General features: G+C 45.6%; 1 long non-coding RNA gene and 1 pseudogene across 1 annotated transcript; one reads left to right on the forward strand and one right to left on the reverse strand.

Annotated features, from left to right (window-relative positions):
- Nucleotides 1–19,803, forward strand: part of LOC118385751 (protein phosphatase 3 catalytic subunit alpha-like) — an 89,842-nt pseudogene that overhangs the window by 12,500 nt on the left and 57,539 nt on the right.
- On the reverse strand, nucleotides 1,971–2,590 carry LOC127930719 (uncharacterized). The gene is made up of 2 exons (XR_008139040.1): nucleotides 2,402–2,590; nucleotides 1,971–2,287 (listed from the first exon to the last, which is right to left on the reverse strand). It is a non-coding gene; the product is annotated as an uncharacterized LOC127930719 (long non-coding RNA).

Raw genomic sequence — 19,803 nt, forward strand, 5'->3', positions numbered from 1 at the left:
GTTCAATCACAGTATTTCCAATTTCGAGTTATTAGCAGCGATATTTACTGTATTTGATTGATTTTGTGGTCTCAAACCAGTGAGCTTAACATTCTTCATCAAGAATATGGGCAAAATGGAATTACTACAATGAAGAAGGTGGGACTGTTCCCTTGTCATATAATTGGTATATTTACTATCAATGTAGTATTAAAAATAGTTTTCCAGATTGCATAAGGGCAACAACAGAAAATAGTGATGCGAATATTGGATCGCAACTGAGACAAGCTGGTTCAATTTGTGTCCCAATGCAAAACCAGTTGAGAAGCAGTGGCCTAGAGCATTTTTTGGGGTAACGTGTGCTTCAGATAAGGAGAAAAATAAGGACTATATAGATCTGCATCTATGTGAGCCTACCATGCAAATCACAGTATACAGCACTGGCTCTTCTCCAATAGTCAGCTGCTGTTGCCCGGCAACATGCACCACAGTTCATCTCAGCCTGGGCTCCCAGTCGAAGTGAGCTGTCTCACATCTCACATCTCACCCCTCCTCTATCTTTCTCTTTCTGTCCTCTGTCTCTCTGTCTGTTTGTCTGTCTGTCTGTGTCTCTCTCTCTTTCTGCCTCTGGCTTTCTCTCTCTAACTTTCAATGTACTAATGTGTTTTCACCAGACCTTGTGTTCTCTTCCTCATTACTGCCTTCCATGTGATTCAAAGGGGTTGGGTTAAATGCGGAAGACACATTTCAGTTGAAGGCATTCAGTTGTACAACTGACTAGGCATCCTCCTTTCCTTTCCATTTCTCTCCGTCTAAATCCTCCCTATTTGTCTCGGTTTCTTCAAAGGCGTCTTTCTCTTTCTCTTGCTCTCCGTTCTCACCTCTCTCCCTCTTGCCCTCCGTTCGCACCTCTCTCCCTCTTGCTCTCCGTTCTCACCTCTCTCCCTCTTGCTCTCCGTTCTCACCTCTCTCCCTCTTGCCCTCCGTTCTCACCTCTCTCCCTCTTGCTCTCCGTTCTCACCTCTCTCCCTCTTGCTCTCCGTTCTCACCTCTCTCCCTCTTGCTCTCCGTTCTCACCTCTCTCCCTCTTGCTCTCCGTTCTCACCTCTCTCCCTCTTGCTCTCCGTTCTCACCTCTCTCCCTCTTGCCCTCCGTTCTCACCTCTCTCCCTCTTGCTCTCCGTTCTCACCTCTCTCCCTCTTGCCCTCCGTTCTCACCTCTCTCCCTCTTGCTCTCCGTTCTCACCTCTCTCCCTCTTGCTCTCCGTTCTCACCTCTCTCCCTCTTGCTCTCCGTTCTCACCTCTCTCCCTCTTGCTCTCCGTTCTCACCTCTCTCCCTCTTGCTCTCCGTTCTCACCTCTCTCCCTCTTGCTCTCCGTTCTCACCTCTCTCCCTCTTGCTCTCCGTTCTCACCTCTCTGCCTCTTGCTCTCCCTCTCTCCCTCTTGCTCTTCGTTCTCACCTCTCTCCCTCTTGCTCTCCGTTCTCACCTCTCTCCCTCTTGCTCTCCCCTTGTTCTCACCTCTCTCCCTCTTGCTCTCCGTTCTCACCTCTCTCCCTCTTGCCCTCCGTTCTCACCTCTCTCCCTCTTGCCCTCCCTCACCTCTCTCCCTCTTGCTCTCCGTTCTCACCTCTCTCCCTCTTGCTCTCCGTTCTCACCTCTCTCCCTCTTGCTCTCCGTTCTCACCTCTCTCCCTCTTGCTCTCCGTTCTCACCTCTCTCCCTCTTGCTCTCCGTTCTCACCTCTCTCCCTCTTGCTCTCCGTTCTCACCTCTCTCCCTCTTGCTCTCCGTTCTCACCTCTCTCCCTCTTGCTCTCCATTCTCACCTCTCTCCCTCTTGCCCTCTGTTTCTTCCCATCTCTAATGAACCTCTTTTAGAGTTGGAGAGTATCAGAAGGACAGTACGGTCTATTGAGTTAATAAATATACAAGTCAATGATGCACACTCACATACTCAAACACATGTGTAATATTATACAGAACATGCAGTATCAGTATCTCAAGTCTCTTTATTTGGTCTCTACTATTACAGTTTTATCATTCTGGCTCTTTAGGTCCATTAGAATTGCTGTTCAGTGACGTCTGTCGGTCAGACTGAGTCACAGACACGCCAGACAGACCACTGAGATTGTGACACGTTCTCTTGATCAAAGAGATCTGCCTCCCCGTTTCTGCCAACGATGAGAACGCGATCTTCATAGTGTCGAGGGGGAACACTGGAACCTCCAAATTCACTAGAATGTACAGCGTGTCCTGACACAAGCACATTTATTCGGCTCCATGTAGTTGCACAAACGTGTAGATATGCCTATATGTGGAAACACAATACAGTCAGGCATACATACCTACCGTCTATGTAAGCTCAGAAACAATTAGATTAACATTTACTGTTCAGTCAAATACAGAAGCCCAAAACACTTACAGTATTAAGGCACACGGCGAGACCCAGATGCAGACCCAGGAGGCAGGTGGTTGGAGTCTTACAAGGTTTAATAATCCAAAGGAGAATGGTCGTGGACAGGTCAAAGGTCAAAACCAGATCAGAGTCCAGGACGTAGAGTGGCAGACGGGCTCATGGTCAAGGCAGGCAGAATGGTCAGGCAGCCAGGGTATAAACCGGGAGGACTAGAAAAAGAAGAATAGCAAAAGGAGTACGGAAAAAACACACTGGTTGACTTGACTGAACATACAAGACGACCTGATACAGAGAGACAGGAAACACAGGGATATATACACCGGGGATAATAAGTGACACCTGGAGGCGGTGGAGACAGTCATAAGAACAGGTGAACCAGATCAGGGTGTGACACACAGAGCCGGCAGAAAGTTCACTCCCCTTGACTTTTCCCACATTTTGTTGTGTTACAGCCTGAATTTAAAATGGATTCAATCTTCTTCTTTTTGTGTCACTGGCCTACACACAATACCCCATAATGTCAAAGTGGAATTATGTTTTTAGATCCTTTTTTTTTACAAATGAATAAAAAATGAAAAGCTGGAATGTCTTGAGTCAATAAGTATTCAACCCATTTGTTTATAGAAAGCCTAATTAAGTTTAAGAGTGAAAATGTGCTTAACAAGTCATATAATAAATTGTATGGACTCACTCTTTGTGCAATAATAGGGTTTAACATGATTTTTGAATGACCACCTCGTCTCTGTACCCACACATAGAATTATCTGTACGATCCCTCAGTCAAGCAGGGAATTTCAAACACAGATTCAACCACAAAGACCAGGGAGGTTTTTCAATGCCTCACAAATAAGGGCACCGATTGGTAGATGGGTACAAAAATAAAAAATAAGACATTGAATATCACTTTGAGCTGAGGTGAAGTAATTAATTACGCTTTGGATGGTGTATCTATACACCCAGTCACTACCAATATACAAGCGTTCTTCCTAATATAGTTGCCGGAGAGGAAGGAAACCACTTAGGGATTTCACCATGAGGCCAAGGGTGACCTTAAAACGGTAAAAATGGTTACATAGTGTAATGGCTGTGATAGGACAACTGGGGATGTGTTGTATTTACTCAATATTATTCATCTAATTGACAGAATGGAAGAATTAAGCCTGTAAAGAATAGAAATATTCCAAAACATGCATCCAGTTTGCAACAAGGCACGAAAGTAAAACTGCAAAAATGTGGCAAAGAAATTCACTTTTTGTCCTGACTAAATGTTTGGGGAAAGTCCAATAAAACACATTACTGAGTACCACTCTCTATATTTTCAAGCCTAGTGGTGGTTGCATCATGTTATAGGTATGCTTGTAATCGTTAAGGACTTGGGGAGTTTTTCAGGAGAAAAAATAAACGGAATGGAGTTTAGCGCAGGCAAAATCCTAGAGGAAAACCTGGTTCAGTCTGCTTTCCACCAGACACTAGGACACAGGGAGATTAATTTACCTTCCAGCAGGACAATAATCTAAAACACAAGACCAAATATACACTGGAGTTGCTTACCAAGAAGACAGTGAATGTTCCTGGGTGGCCTAGTTATAATTTTGACTTAAATCTTATTGAAAATCTATGGCAAGACTTGGAAATGGTTATCTAGCAATGATCAACAACCAACTTGACAGAGCTTAAAGAATTAAAATAATAATAATGGGCAAATATTGTACAATCCAGGAGTGCAAAGCTCTTAAAGACTTACCCAGAAAGACTCACAGCTGTAATCACTGCCAAAGGTGATTCTAACATGTATTGACTCAGGAATGTGAATACTTATGTAAATTAGTTATTTTTGTATTTCATTTTAATTTCCAATTTCTAAAAACATGTCTTCACGTAGTCATTATGGGGTATTGTGTGTAGATGGGTGAGAAAAAACAACATTTATTCAATTCAGGCTGTATCACAACAATGTGGAATAAGTCAAGGGGTATGAATAGTTTCTGAAGGCCCTGTAGGCACACACACTAACAAACCTACTTTCTCACACACACACACACACACACACACACACACACACACACACACACACACACACACACACACACACACACACACACACACACACACACACACACACACACACACACACACACACACACAGTTGACTGGGATGTCTTTACCCCAAAATTCCATGCCAGGCCTGGCTCATTATCCCAGCAGCAGCAACATGAGATTTCTCTTTTTCCCCCTCTAGTCAAACATCCATTATTTAGCAGCATGTTGATCACGTTGAGCCTCAAGTCACAGATCTCTCTCCTCTCTCTCTGTTCCATTCCATTCCCCAAGTGCTCAGCTCAGCAGCTCCCCATAGCCACATGCACAGAGCAACACAAATCACTAGCCGAAAAACTTGGCCATAGTGCTATATAGACACTGCAAGACCAAAAGTATGTGGAGACCTGTTTGTCGAACATTTCATTCCAAAATCATGGGCATTAATATGGAGTAGGTCCTCTATTTGCTGCTGTAACAGCCTCCACTCTTATAGGAAGGCTTTCCACTAGATGCTGGAACATTGCTGCTGTAACAGCCTCCACTCTTCTCGGAAGGCTTTCCACTAGATGTTGGAACATTGCTGTGAGGACTTGCTTCCAAGTCATTAATGAGGTCGGGCTCTGATGTTGGACAATTAGGCCTGGCTCGCAGTCTGTGATTCAATTCATCCCAAAGGTGTTTGATGGGGTTGAGGTCAGGGCTCTGTGCAGATCAGTCAAGTTCTTCCACACCAATCTCGACAGAATTGTCTAGAATGTCATTGCATGCTGTAGCGTTAAGATTTCCCTTCACTGGAACTAAGGGGCATAGCCCGAACCAGGAAAAACAGTTCCAGACAATCATTCCTCTTTAACCAAACTTTAAAGTTGGCACTATGCATTCGGGCAGGTAGCCTTCTCCTGGCTTCCTCCAAACCCTGATTCGTCCATTAGACTGCCAGATGGTGAAGCATGATTCATCACTCCAGAGAATATTCCACTGCTCATGAGTCCAATGGCGGCGAGCCTTACACCACTCCAGCCAATGCTTGGCATTGCACATGCTGATCTTAGGCTTGTGTGCGGCTGCTCGGCCATGGAAACCCATTTCATGAAAATCCTGACAAACAGTTCTGGTGCTGAAGTTGCTTCCAGAGGCAGTTTGGAACTCGGTAGTGAGAGTTGCAACCAAGGACAGACGATTTTTACTCGCTACATGCTTCAGCACTCGGTGGTCCCATTCTGTGAGCTTGTGTGGGCGACCACTTCGCGGTTGGGCCGTTGTTGCTGCTAGATGTTTCCACGTCAAAATAACAGCACGTACAATTAACCGGGGCAGCTCTAGCAGGACAGAAATTTGACTAACTTACTTGTTGGAAAAGTGGCATCCTATGACGGTGCCACGTTGAAAGTCACTGAGCTCTTCAGTAAGGCCATTCTATTGCCAATATTTGTCTATGGAGATTGCATGGCTGTGTGCTCAATTTTATACACCTGTCAGCAACGGGTATGGCTTAAATAGCTGAATCCACAAATTTGAAGGGGTGTCCACATACTTTTGTATATGCACTGTATACTGAGTGTACAAAACATTAAGAACACCTTCCTCATATTGAGTTCCACCCCCTTTTGCCCTCAGAACAGCCTCATGGACTCAACAAGGAGTCAAAAGCGTTCCACAGGGATGCTGGCCCATGTTGACTTCAATGCTTCCCACAGTTGTATCAAGTTGGCTGGATGTCCTTTGGGTGGTGGACCTTTCTTGATACACACGGGACATACGGGAACTGTGTTTCAGTTCTTGACCCCAAACGATGAAAATAAAACCTAATATAACTCAAATGGAAAGCATTTGCATTTTTGCGCAGTCCAGGCAGTGCTGAGAGGGATAGTTTGGCCTGCTATTTGTTGACCCTCTACCATACCCCGTTCAAAAGGCGCTCAAATCTTTTGTCTTGCCGATTCACCCTCTGAAGGTTGACAATGCCTTTACCTCCTCAGGAGACTGAAAAGAATTTGGCATGGGTCCCCAGATCCTCAAAAGGTTCTACAGCTGCACCATCGAGAGCATCCTGACAGGTTGCATCACCGCCTGGTATGGCAACTGCTCGGCATCCGACCGTAAGCAATGACAGAGTGTAGTGGGTGCAGTCCAGTACATCACAGGGGCTAAGCTTCCTGCCATTCAGGACCTATATACTAGACGGTGTCAGATGAAGGCCCAAAAAATTGTCAGACTCCAGACACCCAAGTCATAGCCTATTCTCTCTGCTACCTGAACATCAAGCGGTACCAGAGCACCAAGTCTAGGTCCAAAAAGGGCTCCTCAACACCTTCTACACCCAAGCCATAAGACTGCTGAATAATTAATCAAATGGCCACCCGGGCTATTTACATTGACCCCCCTTGTCTTTACACGGCTGCTACTCGCTGTTTATTATCTATGCATAGTCACTTCACCCCTACCTACATGTACAAATGACCTCAACTAATCTGTACCCCCTTACATTTACTCTGTACTGGTATCTCCTGTATAGCCTCATTATTGTTATTTTATTGTGACTATATTATCAAAGTAGATTCCCCAGTACTGATCAAGGTCCTCAGCCCTATATAACTAGGAGTTCACAGGTATATTGTGCTGTAGGTCATAAAGGTCCTGCCTGCTGCTGTTTATTCTAACAGGTCTCTGAGACATACAGTATACACACACACACACACACACACACACACACACACACACACACACACACACACACACACACACACACACACACACACACACACACACACACACACACACACACACACGCACACACACACACGGTACCAGTACCGAGTTGAAGAGCATGGATACGAGGTAATTGAGGTAGATAGAGTGCCTTCGGAAAGGATTAAGACCCCTTGACTTTTGCCACATTTTGTTACGTTACAGCCTTGTTCTAAAATGGATAAATTATTTTTATCCCTCATCACTCTACACACAATACCCTCTAATGACAAAGCAAAGAACTGTTTTTAGAAAATTTAAAAAAATGAAATAATACATTTACATAACTTTTCAGACCCTTTACTCAGTACCTACACTCGATCCCTCCGATGTCAACAACTACAGACCAGTATCCCTTCTCTCTTTTCTCTCCAAAACTCTTGAGCGTGCCGTCCTTGGCCAGCTCTACCGCTATCTCTCTCAGAATGACCTTCTTGATCCAAATCAGTCAGGTTTCAAGACTAGTCATTCAACTGAGACTGCTCTTCTCTGTATCACGGAGGCGCTCCGCACTGCTAAAGCTAACTCTCTCTCCTCTGCTCTCATCCTTCTAGACCTATCGGCTGCCTTCGATACTGTGAACCATCAGATCCTCCTCTCCACCCTCTCCGAGTTGGGCATCTCCGGCGCGGCCCACGCTGGATTGCGTCCTACCTGACAGGTCGCTCCTACCAGGTGGCGTGGCGAGAATCTGTCTCCTCACCACGCGCTCTCACCACTGGTGTCCCCAGGGCTCTGTTCTAGGCCCTCTCTTATTCTCGCTATACACCAAGTCACTTGGCTCTGTCATAACCTCACATGGTCTCTCCTATCATTGCTATGCAGACGACACACAATTAATCTTCTCCTTTCCCCTTCTGATGACCAGGTGGCGAATCGCATCTCTGCATGTCTGGCAGACATATCAGTGTGGATGACGGATCACCACCTCAAGCTGAACCTCAGCAAGACGGAGCTCCTCTTCCTCCCGGGAAGGACTGCCCGTTCCATGATCTCGCCATCACGGTTGACAACTCCATTGTGTCCTCCTCCCAGAGCGCTAAGAACCTTGGCGTGATCCTGACAACACCCTGACGTTCTCAACTAACATCAAGGCGGTGTCCCGTTCCTGTAGGTTCATGCTCTACAACATCCGCAGAGTACGACCCTGCCTCACACAGGAAGCGGCGCAGGTCCTAATCCAGGCACTTGTCATCTCCCCGTCTTGATTACTGCAACTCGCTGTTGGCTGGGCTCCCTGCCTGTGCCATTAAACCCCTACAACTCATCCAGAACGCCGCAGCCCGTCTGGTGTTCAACCTTCCCAAGTTCTCTCACGTCACCCCGCTCCTCCGCTCTCTCCACTGGCTTCCAGTTGAAGCTCGCATCCGCTACAAGACCATGGTGCTCGCCACGGAGCTGTGAGGGGAACGGCACCTCAGTACCTCCAGGCTCTGATCAGGCCCTACACCCAAACAAGGGCACTGCGTTCATCCACCTCTGGCCTGCTCGCTCCCTACCACTGAGGAAGTACAGTTCCCGCTCAGCCCAGTCAAAACTGTTCGCTGCTCTGGCCCCCAATGGTGGAACAAACTCCCTCACGACGCCAGGACAGCGGAGTCAATCACCACCTTCCGGAGACACCTGAAACCCCACCTCTTCAAGGAATACCTAGGATAGGGTAAGTAAGGGTAAGTAATCCTTCTCACCCCCCTTCTCCCCCAACAAGATTTAGATGCAAGTGGCTGTTCCACTGGTTGTCATAAGGTGTATGCACCAATTTTTGTAAGTCGCTCTGGATAAGAGCGTCTGCTAAATGACTTAAATGTAAATGTAATGTACTTTGTTGAAGCACCTTTGGCAGCGATTACAGCCTTGAGTCTTCTTGGGTATGACGCTACAATCTTGGCACGCCTGTATTTGGGGAGTTTTTCCCATTCTTCTCTGCAAATCCTCTCAAGTGCTGTCAGGTTGGATTGGGAGTGTAGCTGCACAGCTATTTTCAGGTCTCTCCAGAGATGTTAGATTGGGTTCAAGTCCGGGCTCAGGTTGGGTCACTCAGGGACATTCAGAGACTTGTCCCGAAGCCATTCCTGCGATGTCTTAGATGTGTGCTTAGGATCATTGCCCTGTTGGAAGGTGAACCTTCGCCCCAGTCTGAGGTCCTGAGCGCTCTGGAGCAGATTTTCATCAAGGATCTCTCTGTACTTTGCTCCGATCATCTTTCCCTCACACCCGACTAGTCTCCCAGTTCCTGCCACTGAAAAACTTTCCCATAGAATGATGCTGCCACCACCATACTTCACCATAGGGATGGTCCCAGGTTTCCTCCACGCGTGACACTTGGCTTCATCAGATCAGAGAATCTTGTTTCTCATTTTTTGAGTCCTTTAAGTGCCTTTGGGCACTCTGCCATAAAGGCCTGATTGGTGGAACACTGCAGAGATGGTTTTCCTTCTGGAAGGTTCTCCCATCTCCACAGAGGAACTCTGGAGCTCTGTCAGAGTGACCATCGGGTTCTTGGTCACCTTCCTGACCAAGGCCCTTCTCCCCCAACTGCTCAGTTTGGCCAGTCGCCCAGCTCTAGAAAGAGTCTTGCTGGATCCAAACTTCTTGCATTTAAGAATGATGAAGGCCACTGTGTTCTTGGGGTCCATCAATGCTGCAGAAATGTTTTGACACCCTTACCCAGATCTGTGCCTCGACACAATCCTCTCTTGGAGCTCTACAGACAATTCCTTCGACCTCTTGTCTTTGTTTTTGCTCTGACTTGCACTGTCAACTGTGGGACCTTTATATAGACCGGCAGGGTGCATTTCCAAATCATGTCCAATCAATTGAATTTACCACAGGTGGACTCCAATCTGTCACGCTGGTATAAAGGATTTGGAGACAGGCGCAGGAATACAGGGGGTTTTTAATAATAGGGGTTTTTAATACAACCAAAACAAACAGGTATACAAAAACACTGGGCTGTACCCAAACAAAAGAGCGAGGGTAAACCTCGTTGACCGACACGGGACGATACCCGTAATACACAATATATAAAGCACGCAGCATAACAGCTGCAGCAATGCATAGGTACTCACACCACCAACGCATAGGTACTCACACCACCAACGGACATGGAAAGAATAACCAACATAGACAGAGGGAAGAGAGGGCACATATATAACATACTAATCAGGGGTAATGGGAACCAGGTGTGTGTAATCAGACAAGACAGTCTGGGGTTGATGATAATGATTCCCGTTCAGTGAAGCCTAGAAAGCCGGTGACGTAGACCTCCGGAACTGGTGAACAGAATGAGCATCAGTACCGAAGGGATCTGTGACACAATCAAGTTGTAGAAACTTCTTAAGGATGATCAATGGAAACAGGATGCACCTGAGCTCAATTTTGAGTCACATAGCAAAAGGTCTGAATTACCTATGTAAATAATGTTTTTTTATTTATAAATTTGCAAACATTTCTAAAAAACTGTTTCCTCTTTGTCATTATGGGGTACATTGTGAAGATTGCTGAGGATTGCTTATAATAAGGCTGTTATGTAACAAAATGTGGAAAAAGTGAAGTGGTCTGAATATTTTATGAATGCACTGTACTTAAGAGCACAATGGTGTCAGATTTATTTTAGTATCCAATCTGAATTAAACATAATTGCCTATGATTGATTGGAATGCAAACCAGAGTTCATAGTAAGGCCTCAGGTCCAGCAATGAGAAAGGCTGCTGCAGCAGCATGCGTGGCTACTTTGTGACTTTATATTAGGCAGAACACAAAAGACAACCAGTGTCTTCGACCACTGACACACACAGATCAGCTTCCGTGCAGAACATTACCTTTGTTGCTCCCAAAGCAATGAATTTGGGTTTGATGTGATGTTTCAGAGGATGCCTGGTAGATAGCCACTGCCTTATTTGGCAGTGGCTATCTAATTCAAGTATCGTTCAAGTATCGTTTCCTGTGGTATTACAGTATTATTAGCTTTGCATCAGAAGACACTGCATCCCATGTTTGGATACAATACAATAATTTCCCTCATATTAGGGTTTGGAAATACATACAGTAACTACTCATTAAGGACAGTGGTGGTAAATTAAGGGCTTTTTACTCTCTGTTGATCAGACATTAAACTGTTCATACATATTTCAGAATATGGATTGTTGAGCCTCGCATTAAAAGAGTCCATTTTTATTCCACACATCACTTTGTCAATTTACAGTGATGAATAAATGATAATAGACTCTGGAAGCATCCATAATTAAAGTAGGCCACATTTTGGGAGGACTGACGGTAGACCTCACGCACTCTGTTTACAGTCATGCAATCTGAGACAGAACTTTTCATCCTCTGCAATTTACAAGACACTTTTAGGGTTCTCTAAGGACAGGTTTAGCTTCATGCATACAAACACCGTAATTGAAAACGTGGGTTGAGCAGTTTAATCTACAGTATTGGAGGATAGAGTCTATATAGGCCTTGTTGTGTCCTTATAGCGCCGCACAAACCTTCAACACCACGGACAGCAACACGATCTGAACAGACTTAAACAAAGGACTGGTAAACCGGTTCAGCACCATGGCCGTTGAACAGCGACACGCCGCAGCTCTTAACTAGCATTTGTATTTTTCCTCGCCACACAGCTCCGCCCATAATTTGGTTGCTAGCAAGCCGACAGCATGCTAAGTAGTGCTAGGTATCAACAGCCTATCCAGTAGGGGCTGGAATGTGTAGTGGTCTTCGATTGGTCAATCGTGGCACAATCGCCTAGTATTTATATAAAGTTCAGCTTTCCCTAACTTAGGTCCCGCCCTGTTCACACTCTGTCACCCATGCTCACATCGCCCACTTCACTTCTCTTCCATTGAATATGAATGGCTTTCCATAGTTTCACTGTGTTCTCTGTCCCATTGAGTGATGTTGTCTCTGTTCTCTCCACAGCCGTGCCCTTCCCCCTGAGTCATCGCCTCACATTGAAGGAGGTGTTTGACTGTGAGGGGAAGCCCAGGGTGGACCTGCTCAAAGCCCACCTCACCAAGGAGGGCCGCGTGGAGGAGGCCGTGGCACTACGCATCGTCAACGAGGGCGCCGCCATCCTGCGCCAGGAGAAAACCATGCTGGACATAGAAGCACCAGTCACAGGTTAGAAGGAGGGATCACCTTTAACTCACACTCTGGTGAAACACACTTTGACTGACATTCCCAGCATTCACGTAATGGTCCAACAGAGAGAAGGAAGGGTGGAAGTAGCATCAAAATGTGGAAGATACCCATTCTGACAGATGTATGATTTATGCTGGTTATTTTGACCAGTGGCGAGTGAGATAGAGTATTATGCCTAGGTAACTGTGAAAGTGGGTCAGTGTGCTTAAAGTGCTTCAGATTGAGGGACTCTTTTATGAGCAGGTTCGTCTGAGAGTCTGAGCTCTGGAGTAAACTCTGGGAGAATGTACTTTTGTTTGGTGTAGAAATATATGTCTGTGTATGAAGGTGTATGATTGTAAGCAAATACTAGCAGGAAGACAAGAGAGACTGGGAGTGAATTCAATACCTGAAATACAAAAATAAACTCCAATGCACCTGTAGAGACATCAAAGCAGGACTGTATATGCAGCATCCCATAGCAGGTAGCTGTCACTTTCAGTATCATCTGCATTATGGTCATGTAAGAATAATACATTTCTTAAACACATCAGCACATCAAAAGCTCTGCATATCTCTTTATCTTTTCAAGAATCAGATCAATGTTGAGTGTTGTTCTGCCTCTCAGACAGACATGGATAGACAGGCACTAGAGTACGTGATGAGGAACACAGTCCATTGAGGCTTGTTCAACCAATCAATGCAGCAGTTTATCCTATGAGCCGTAGTGAAAGATAGTCACCTCACCTGCATATGACCTCAACATCATGTTGGGATAACTCACCTCAATATATATGAGTACAGATGTATGATCTTAATTTGATCACACTGTAATCCTGAAATGCAGGACATTTTATGCTTTTAGTGTATTTTAGGTTTAAAAAGGCTTCTGAAGTTTGTAATTTCCACTTTGAAATTTCATAGTTGATTTTTCCTTTTTTGTATGTATCAACCCCTACAAAAATGGCCTTTAATTATAATCCACATACTATTTCAAATGTCCTGTTGCTGCAGGATTATTTTCCTGCTGTAGCAAACTGGCTCAAATTAAGATCCTACATCTGTAGATGTGTTTCCTTTTTATATCAATATGGCTGAACAGTCCAGCATATAGTTCGTGTGGGATTATTCAGGCTTTTAGCTTGCTTATATTAAAATGCTACACGTTGTTAGGTATGCCCTACACTCTATGGGGACAGCCGAAGAACCTTTTTAGGTTCTAGATAGCACCTTTTTTTCTAAGAGTATAGTTATCAGTAAAGGCAGTGCTAGTATAAAAGACACGTGCAGGTGTGTTAAGCTGTAGGAATTATATTTGCTTGTTTGTTTACACTAGCACCATTTGACCTTTTTACTATTGTGACAAGGTCACACAATACCTCTCTGGATTCCACTAGTTCAGTATGCCTCTACACTGAGCACAGTGGCCCCTTTTGTCCCTGGGCTGACAGCCATCTAGCCCACAGTGATAGTAGTGTTGAACAACCCCTCAGTCCTGACTCATCCACACCACAGAGCATGATCACATCCCAGCCACCTGCCTGCCTGCCTGCCTGCCTGCCTGCCTGCCTGCCTGCTGTAGCACCAGCCAGGTGGTCCAAATGGACTGATATACCCTTTCAAAAATCTTATGCTCCTTTTGGATATTTTAAATGTGAGAAGCCATTTAGATGCAGTTGCAAGAAAGGGAGAGAGTTTACGTGTGCGAGCATGCATGTTTGTTGTAGATAGACATATGGTATAGCTACACTGCTTTCTGATGGTACTGGGAAGCATGAGTAATGAGTAATTATATTTGCCATTACGTCCAATCAGATAGGAGGTAGACCTATTTACTATGACAGCTACTAAGCATGCACATAGCTTCTTGCATATTTGATACAGTCTTGACGTTAATAATACATGTTTTCAAGGTTTAATTCATCCTAGTTTTGACTAATCTGAGCAAGCTATTATGAACAAAGGGGTCAGACGAACCCACAACAGGTGAACACAAACAACCTTCACACAAAGGTGCTTACTGTAAAAACAGGCATGCACACACATAACCCTGAAAACACACAACAGCGCAGCAAAAAGCACACTAACTCACGCATCTCTTGATGCTGGATCACATACACATCCTCGTTGTTATCGGATTTAGTCGTTCCTCTGTCATTAAGCCCAGTTGTCATGGGAAGCTAGATGCAGACAAACTTACATAATACTGCCTCCAGAAATGAAGACATTGAAGAATGCTGTTAGAGAGTGACAGAGAATGGAATGACATAGAGGGAAATAGAGAAATTGTGGGTATGGGGGAAATGTGAAATAGTGAAAAACAGAATGATAGTAGAGAGAAAAAGATAGAGAGATAATGGTGGAGGGAATAACAGGGAGGGGTGGTAGTGGTGGTTCTGTTCTGTTCTGTGCACATCAGCCTTTTCTCCCCTCCCCCAAGTCTGAAAATCTTCCCATACTGAGGCCATGCAGGGACAGGATGGCTGGAGTAAAATATTAAAGATGGAGGACAGGAGGGCTGGAGTAAGGTATTATAGATGGAGGACAGGAGGACTGGAGTAAGGTATTATAGATGGAGGGAGAGAAGGACTGGAGTAAGGTATTATAGATGGAGGGAGAGAAGGACTGGAGTAAAGTATTAGAGATGGAGGGAGAGGAGGACTGGAGTAAGGTATTATAGATGGAGGGAGAGAAGGACTGGAGTAAAATATTAAAGATGGAGGACAGGAGGACTGGAGTAAGGTTTTATAGATGGAGGGAGAGGAGGACTGGAGTAAGGTATTAGAGATGGAGGGAGTGGAGGGAGAGGAGGACTGGAGTAAGGTATTATAGATGGGGACAGGAGGACTGGAGTAAGGTATTATAGATGGAGGGAGAGGAGGACTGGAGTAAGGTATTATAGATGGAGGGAGTGGAGGACTGGAGTAAGGTATTATAGATGGTGACAGGAGGACTGGTGTAAGGTATTATAGATGGAGGGAGAGGAGGACTGGAGTAAGGTATATAGATAGACTGGAGTAAGGTATTATAGATGGAGGACTGGAGGACTGGAGTAAGGTATTATAGATGGAGGGAGAGGAGGACTGGAGTAAGGTATTATAGATGGAGGACTGGAGTAAGGTATTATAGATGGAGGGAGAGGAGGACTGGAGTAAGGTATTATAGATGGAGGGAGTGGAGGACTGGAGTAAGGTATTATAGATGGTGACAGGAGGACTGGTGTAAGGTATTATAGATGGAGGGAGAGGAGGACTGGAGTAAGGTATTATAGATGGAGGGAGAGGAGGACTGGAGTAAGGTATTATAGATGGAGGGAGTGGAGGACTGGAGTAAGGTATTATAGATGGAGGGAGAGGAGGACTGGAGTAAGGTATTATAGATGGAGGACTGGAGTAAGGTATTATAGATGGAGGGAGAGGAGGACTGGAGTAAGGTATTATAGATGGAGGGAGAGGAGGGAGAGGAGGACTGGAGTAAGGTATTATAGATGGAGGGAGAGGAGGACTGGAGTAAGGTATTATAGATGGAGGGAGTGGAGGTCTGGAGTAAGGTATTATAGATGGAGGGAGAGGAGGACTGGAGTAAAGTATTAGAGATGGAGGGAGAGAAGGGAGAGGAGGACTGGAGTAAGGTATTATAGATGGAGGGAGAGGAGGGAGAGGAGGACTGGAGTAAGGTATTAGAGATGGAGGGAGAGGAGGGAGAGGAGGACTGGAGTAAGGTCTTATAGATGGAGGGAGAGGAAGACTGGAGTAAGGTATTATAGATGGAGGGAGAGGAGGACTGGGGTAAGGTATTAGAGATGGAGGGAGAGAAGGACTGGAGTAAGGTATTATAGATTGAGGGAGAGGAGGACTGGAGTAAGGTATTATAGATGGAGGGAGAGGAGGACTGGAGTAAGGTCTTATAGATGGAGGGAGAGGAGGACTGGAGTAAGGTATTATAGATGGAGGCAGAGGAGGGAGAGGAGGACTGGAGTAAGGTATTATAGATGGAGGGAGAGGAGGACTGGAGTAAGGTCTTATAGATGGAGGGAGAGGAGGACTGGAGTAAAGTATTAGAGATGGAGGGAGAGGAGGACTGGAGTAAGGTATTATAGATGGAGGCAGAGGAGGGAGAGGAGGACTGGAGTAAGGTATTATAGATGGAGAGAGTGGAGGACTGGAGTAAGGTATTATAGATGGAGGGAGAGAAGGACTGGAGTAAAGTATTAGAGATGGAGGGAGAGGAGGACTGGAGTAAGGTATTATAGATGGAGGGAGAGAAGGACTGGAGTAAAATATTAAAGATGGAGGACAGGAGGACTGGAGTAAGGTTTTATAGATGGAGGGAGAGGAGGACTGGAGTAAGGTATTATAGATGGAGGGAGAGAAGGACTGGAGTAAGGTATTATAGATGGAGGGAGAGAAGGACTGGAGTAAAGTATTAGAGATGGAGGGAGAGGAGGACTGGAGTAAAATATTAAAGATGGAGGACAGGAGGACTGGAGTAAGGTTTTATAGATGGAGGGAGAGGAGGACTGGAGTAAGGTATTAGAGATGGAGGGAGTGGAGGGAGAGGAGGACTGGAGTAAGGTATTATAGATGGGGACAGGAGGACTGGAGTAAGGTATTATAGATGGAGGGAGAGGAGGACTGGAGTAAGGTATTATAGATGGAGGGAGTGGAGGACTGGAGTAAGGTATTATAGATGGTGACAGGAGGACTGGTGTAAGGTATTATAGATGGAGGGAGAGGAGGACTGGAGTAAGGTATTATAGATGGAGGGAGAGGAGGACTGGAGTAAGGTATTATAGATGGAGGGAGTGGAGGACTGGAGTAGGGTATTATAGATGGAGGGAGAGGAGGACTGGAGTAAGGTATTATAGATGGAGGACTGGAGTAAGGTATTATAGATGGAGGGAGAGGAGGACTGGAGTAAGGTATTATAGATGGAGGGAGTGGAGGACTGGAGTAAGGTATTATAGATGGTGACAGGAGGACTGGTGTAAGGTATTATAGATGGAGGGAGAGGAGGACTGGAGTAAGGTATTATAGATGGAGGGAGAGGAGGACTGGAGTAAGGTATTATAGATAGAGGGAGTGGAGGACTGGAGTAAGGTATTATAGATGGAGGGAGAGGAGGACTGGAGTAAGGTATTATAGATGGAGGACTGGAGTAAGGTATTATAGATGGAGGGAGAGGAGGACTGGAGTAAGGTATTATAGATGGAGGGAGAGGAGGACTGGAGTAAGGTATTATAGATGGAGGGAGAGAAGGACTGGAGTAAGGTATTATAGATGGAGGGAGAGAAGGACTGGAGTAAAGTATTAGAGATGGAGGGAGAGGAGGACTGGAGTAAGGTATTATAGATGGAGGGAGAGAAGGACTGGAGTAAAATATTAAAGATGGAGGACAGGAGGACTGGAGTAAGGTTTTATAGATGGAGGGAGAGGAGGACTGGAGTAAGGTATTAGAGATGGAGGGAGTGGAGGGAGAGGAGGACTGGAGTAAGGTATTATAGATGGGGACAGGAGGACTGGAGTAAGGTATTATAGATGGAGGGAGAGGAGGACTGGAGTAAGGTATTATAGATGGAGGGAGTGGAGGACTGGAGTAAGGTATTATAGATGGTGACAGGAGGACTGGTGTAAGGTATTATAGATGGAGGGAGAGGAGGACTGGAGTAAGGTATTATAGATGGAGGGAGAGGAGGACTGGAGTAAGGTATTATAGATGGAGGGAGTGGAGGACTGGAGTAGGGTATTATAGATGGAGGGAGAGGAGGACTGGAGTAAGGTATTATAGATGGAGGACTGGAGTAAGGTATTATAGATGGAGGAGAGGAGGACTGGAGTAAGGTATTATAGATGGAGGGAGTGGAGGACTGGAGTAAGGTATTATAGATGGTGACAGGAGGACTGGTGTAAGGTATTATAGATGGAGGGAGAGGAGGACTGGAGTAAGGTATTATAGATGGAGGGAGAGGAGGACTGGAGTAAGGTATTATAGATAGAGGGAGTGGAGGACTGGAGTAAGGTATTATAGATGGAGGGAGAGGAGGACTGGAGTAAGGTATTATAGATGGAGGACTGGAGTAAGGTATTATAGATGGAGGGAGAGGAGGACTGGAGTAAGGTATTATAGATGGAGGGAGAGGAGGGAGAGGAGGACTGGAGTAAGGTATTATAGATGGAGGGAGAGGAGGACTGGAGTAAGGTATTATAGATGGAGGGAGTGGAGGTCTGGAGTAAGGTATTATAGATGGAGGGAGAGGAGGACTGGAGTACAGTATTAGAGATGGAGGGAGAGAAGGGAGAGGAGGACTGGAGTAAGGTATTATAGATGGAGGGAGAGGAGGGAGAGGAGGACTGGAGTAAGGTATTAGAGATGGAGGGAGAGGAGGGAGAGGAGGACTGGAGTAAGGTCTTATAGATGGAGGGAGAGGAGGACTGGGGTAAGGTATTAGAGATGGAGGGAGAGAAGGACTGGAGTAAGGTATTATAGATTGAGGGAGAGGAGGACTGGAGTAAGGTATTATAGATGGAGGGAGAGGAGGACTGGAGTAAGGTCTTATAGATGGAGGGAGAGGAGGACTGGAGTAAGGTATTATAGATGGAGGCAGAGGAGGGAGAGGAGGACTGGAGTAAGGTATTATAGATGGAGGGAGAGGAGGACTGGAGTAAGGTCTTATAGATGGAGGGAGAGGAGGACTGGAGTAAGGTCTTATAGATGGAGGGAGAGGAGGACTGGAGTAAGGTATTATAGATGGAGGCAGAGGAGGGAGAGGAGGACTGGAGTAAGGTATTATAGATGGAGAGAGTGGAGGACTGGAGTAAGGTATTATAGATGGAGGGAGAGAAGGACTGGAGTAAAGTATTAGAGATGGAGGGAGAGGAGGACTGGAGTAAGGTATTATAGATGGAGGGAGAGAAGGACTGGAGTAAAATATTAAAGATGGAGGACAGGAGGACTGGAGTAAGGTTTTATAGATGGAGGGAGAGGAGGACTGGAGTAAGGTATTATAGATGGAGGGAGAGAAGGACTGGAGTAAGGTATTATAGATGGAGGGAGAGAAGGACTGGAGTAAAGTATTAGAGATGGAGGGAGAGGAGGACTGGAGTAAGGTATTATAGATGGAGGGAGAGAAGGACTGGAGTAAAATATTAAAGATGGAGGACAGGAGGACTGGAGTAAGGTTTTATAGATGGAGGGAGAGGAGGACTGGAGTAAGGTATTATAGATTGAGGGAGAGGAGGACTGGAGTAAGGTATTATAGATGGAGGGAGAGGAGGACTGGAGTAAGGTCTTATAGATGGAGGGAGAGGAGGACTGGAGTAAGGTATTATAGATGGAGGCAGAGGAGGGAGAGGAGGACTGGAGTAAGGTATTATAGATGGAGGGAGAGGAGGACTGGAGTAAGGTCTTATAGATGGAGGGAGAGGAGGACTGGAGTAAGGTCTTATAGATGGAGGGAGAGGAGGACTGGAGTAAGGTATTATAGATGGAGGCAGAGG

This window comes from Oncorhynchus keta, chromosome 6, assembly GCF_023373465.1.
Source record: "Oncorhynchus keta strain PuntledgeMale-10-30-2019 chromosome 6, Oket_V2, whole genome shotgun sequence".
Taxonomy (NCBI): domain Eukaryota; kingdom Metazoa; phylum Chordata; class Actinopteri; order Salmoniformes; family Salmonidae; genus Oncorhynchus; species Oncorhynchus keta.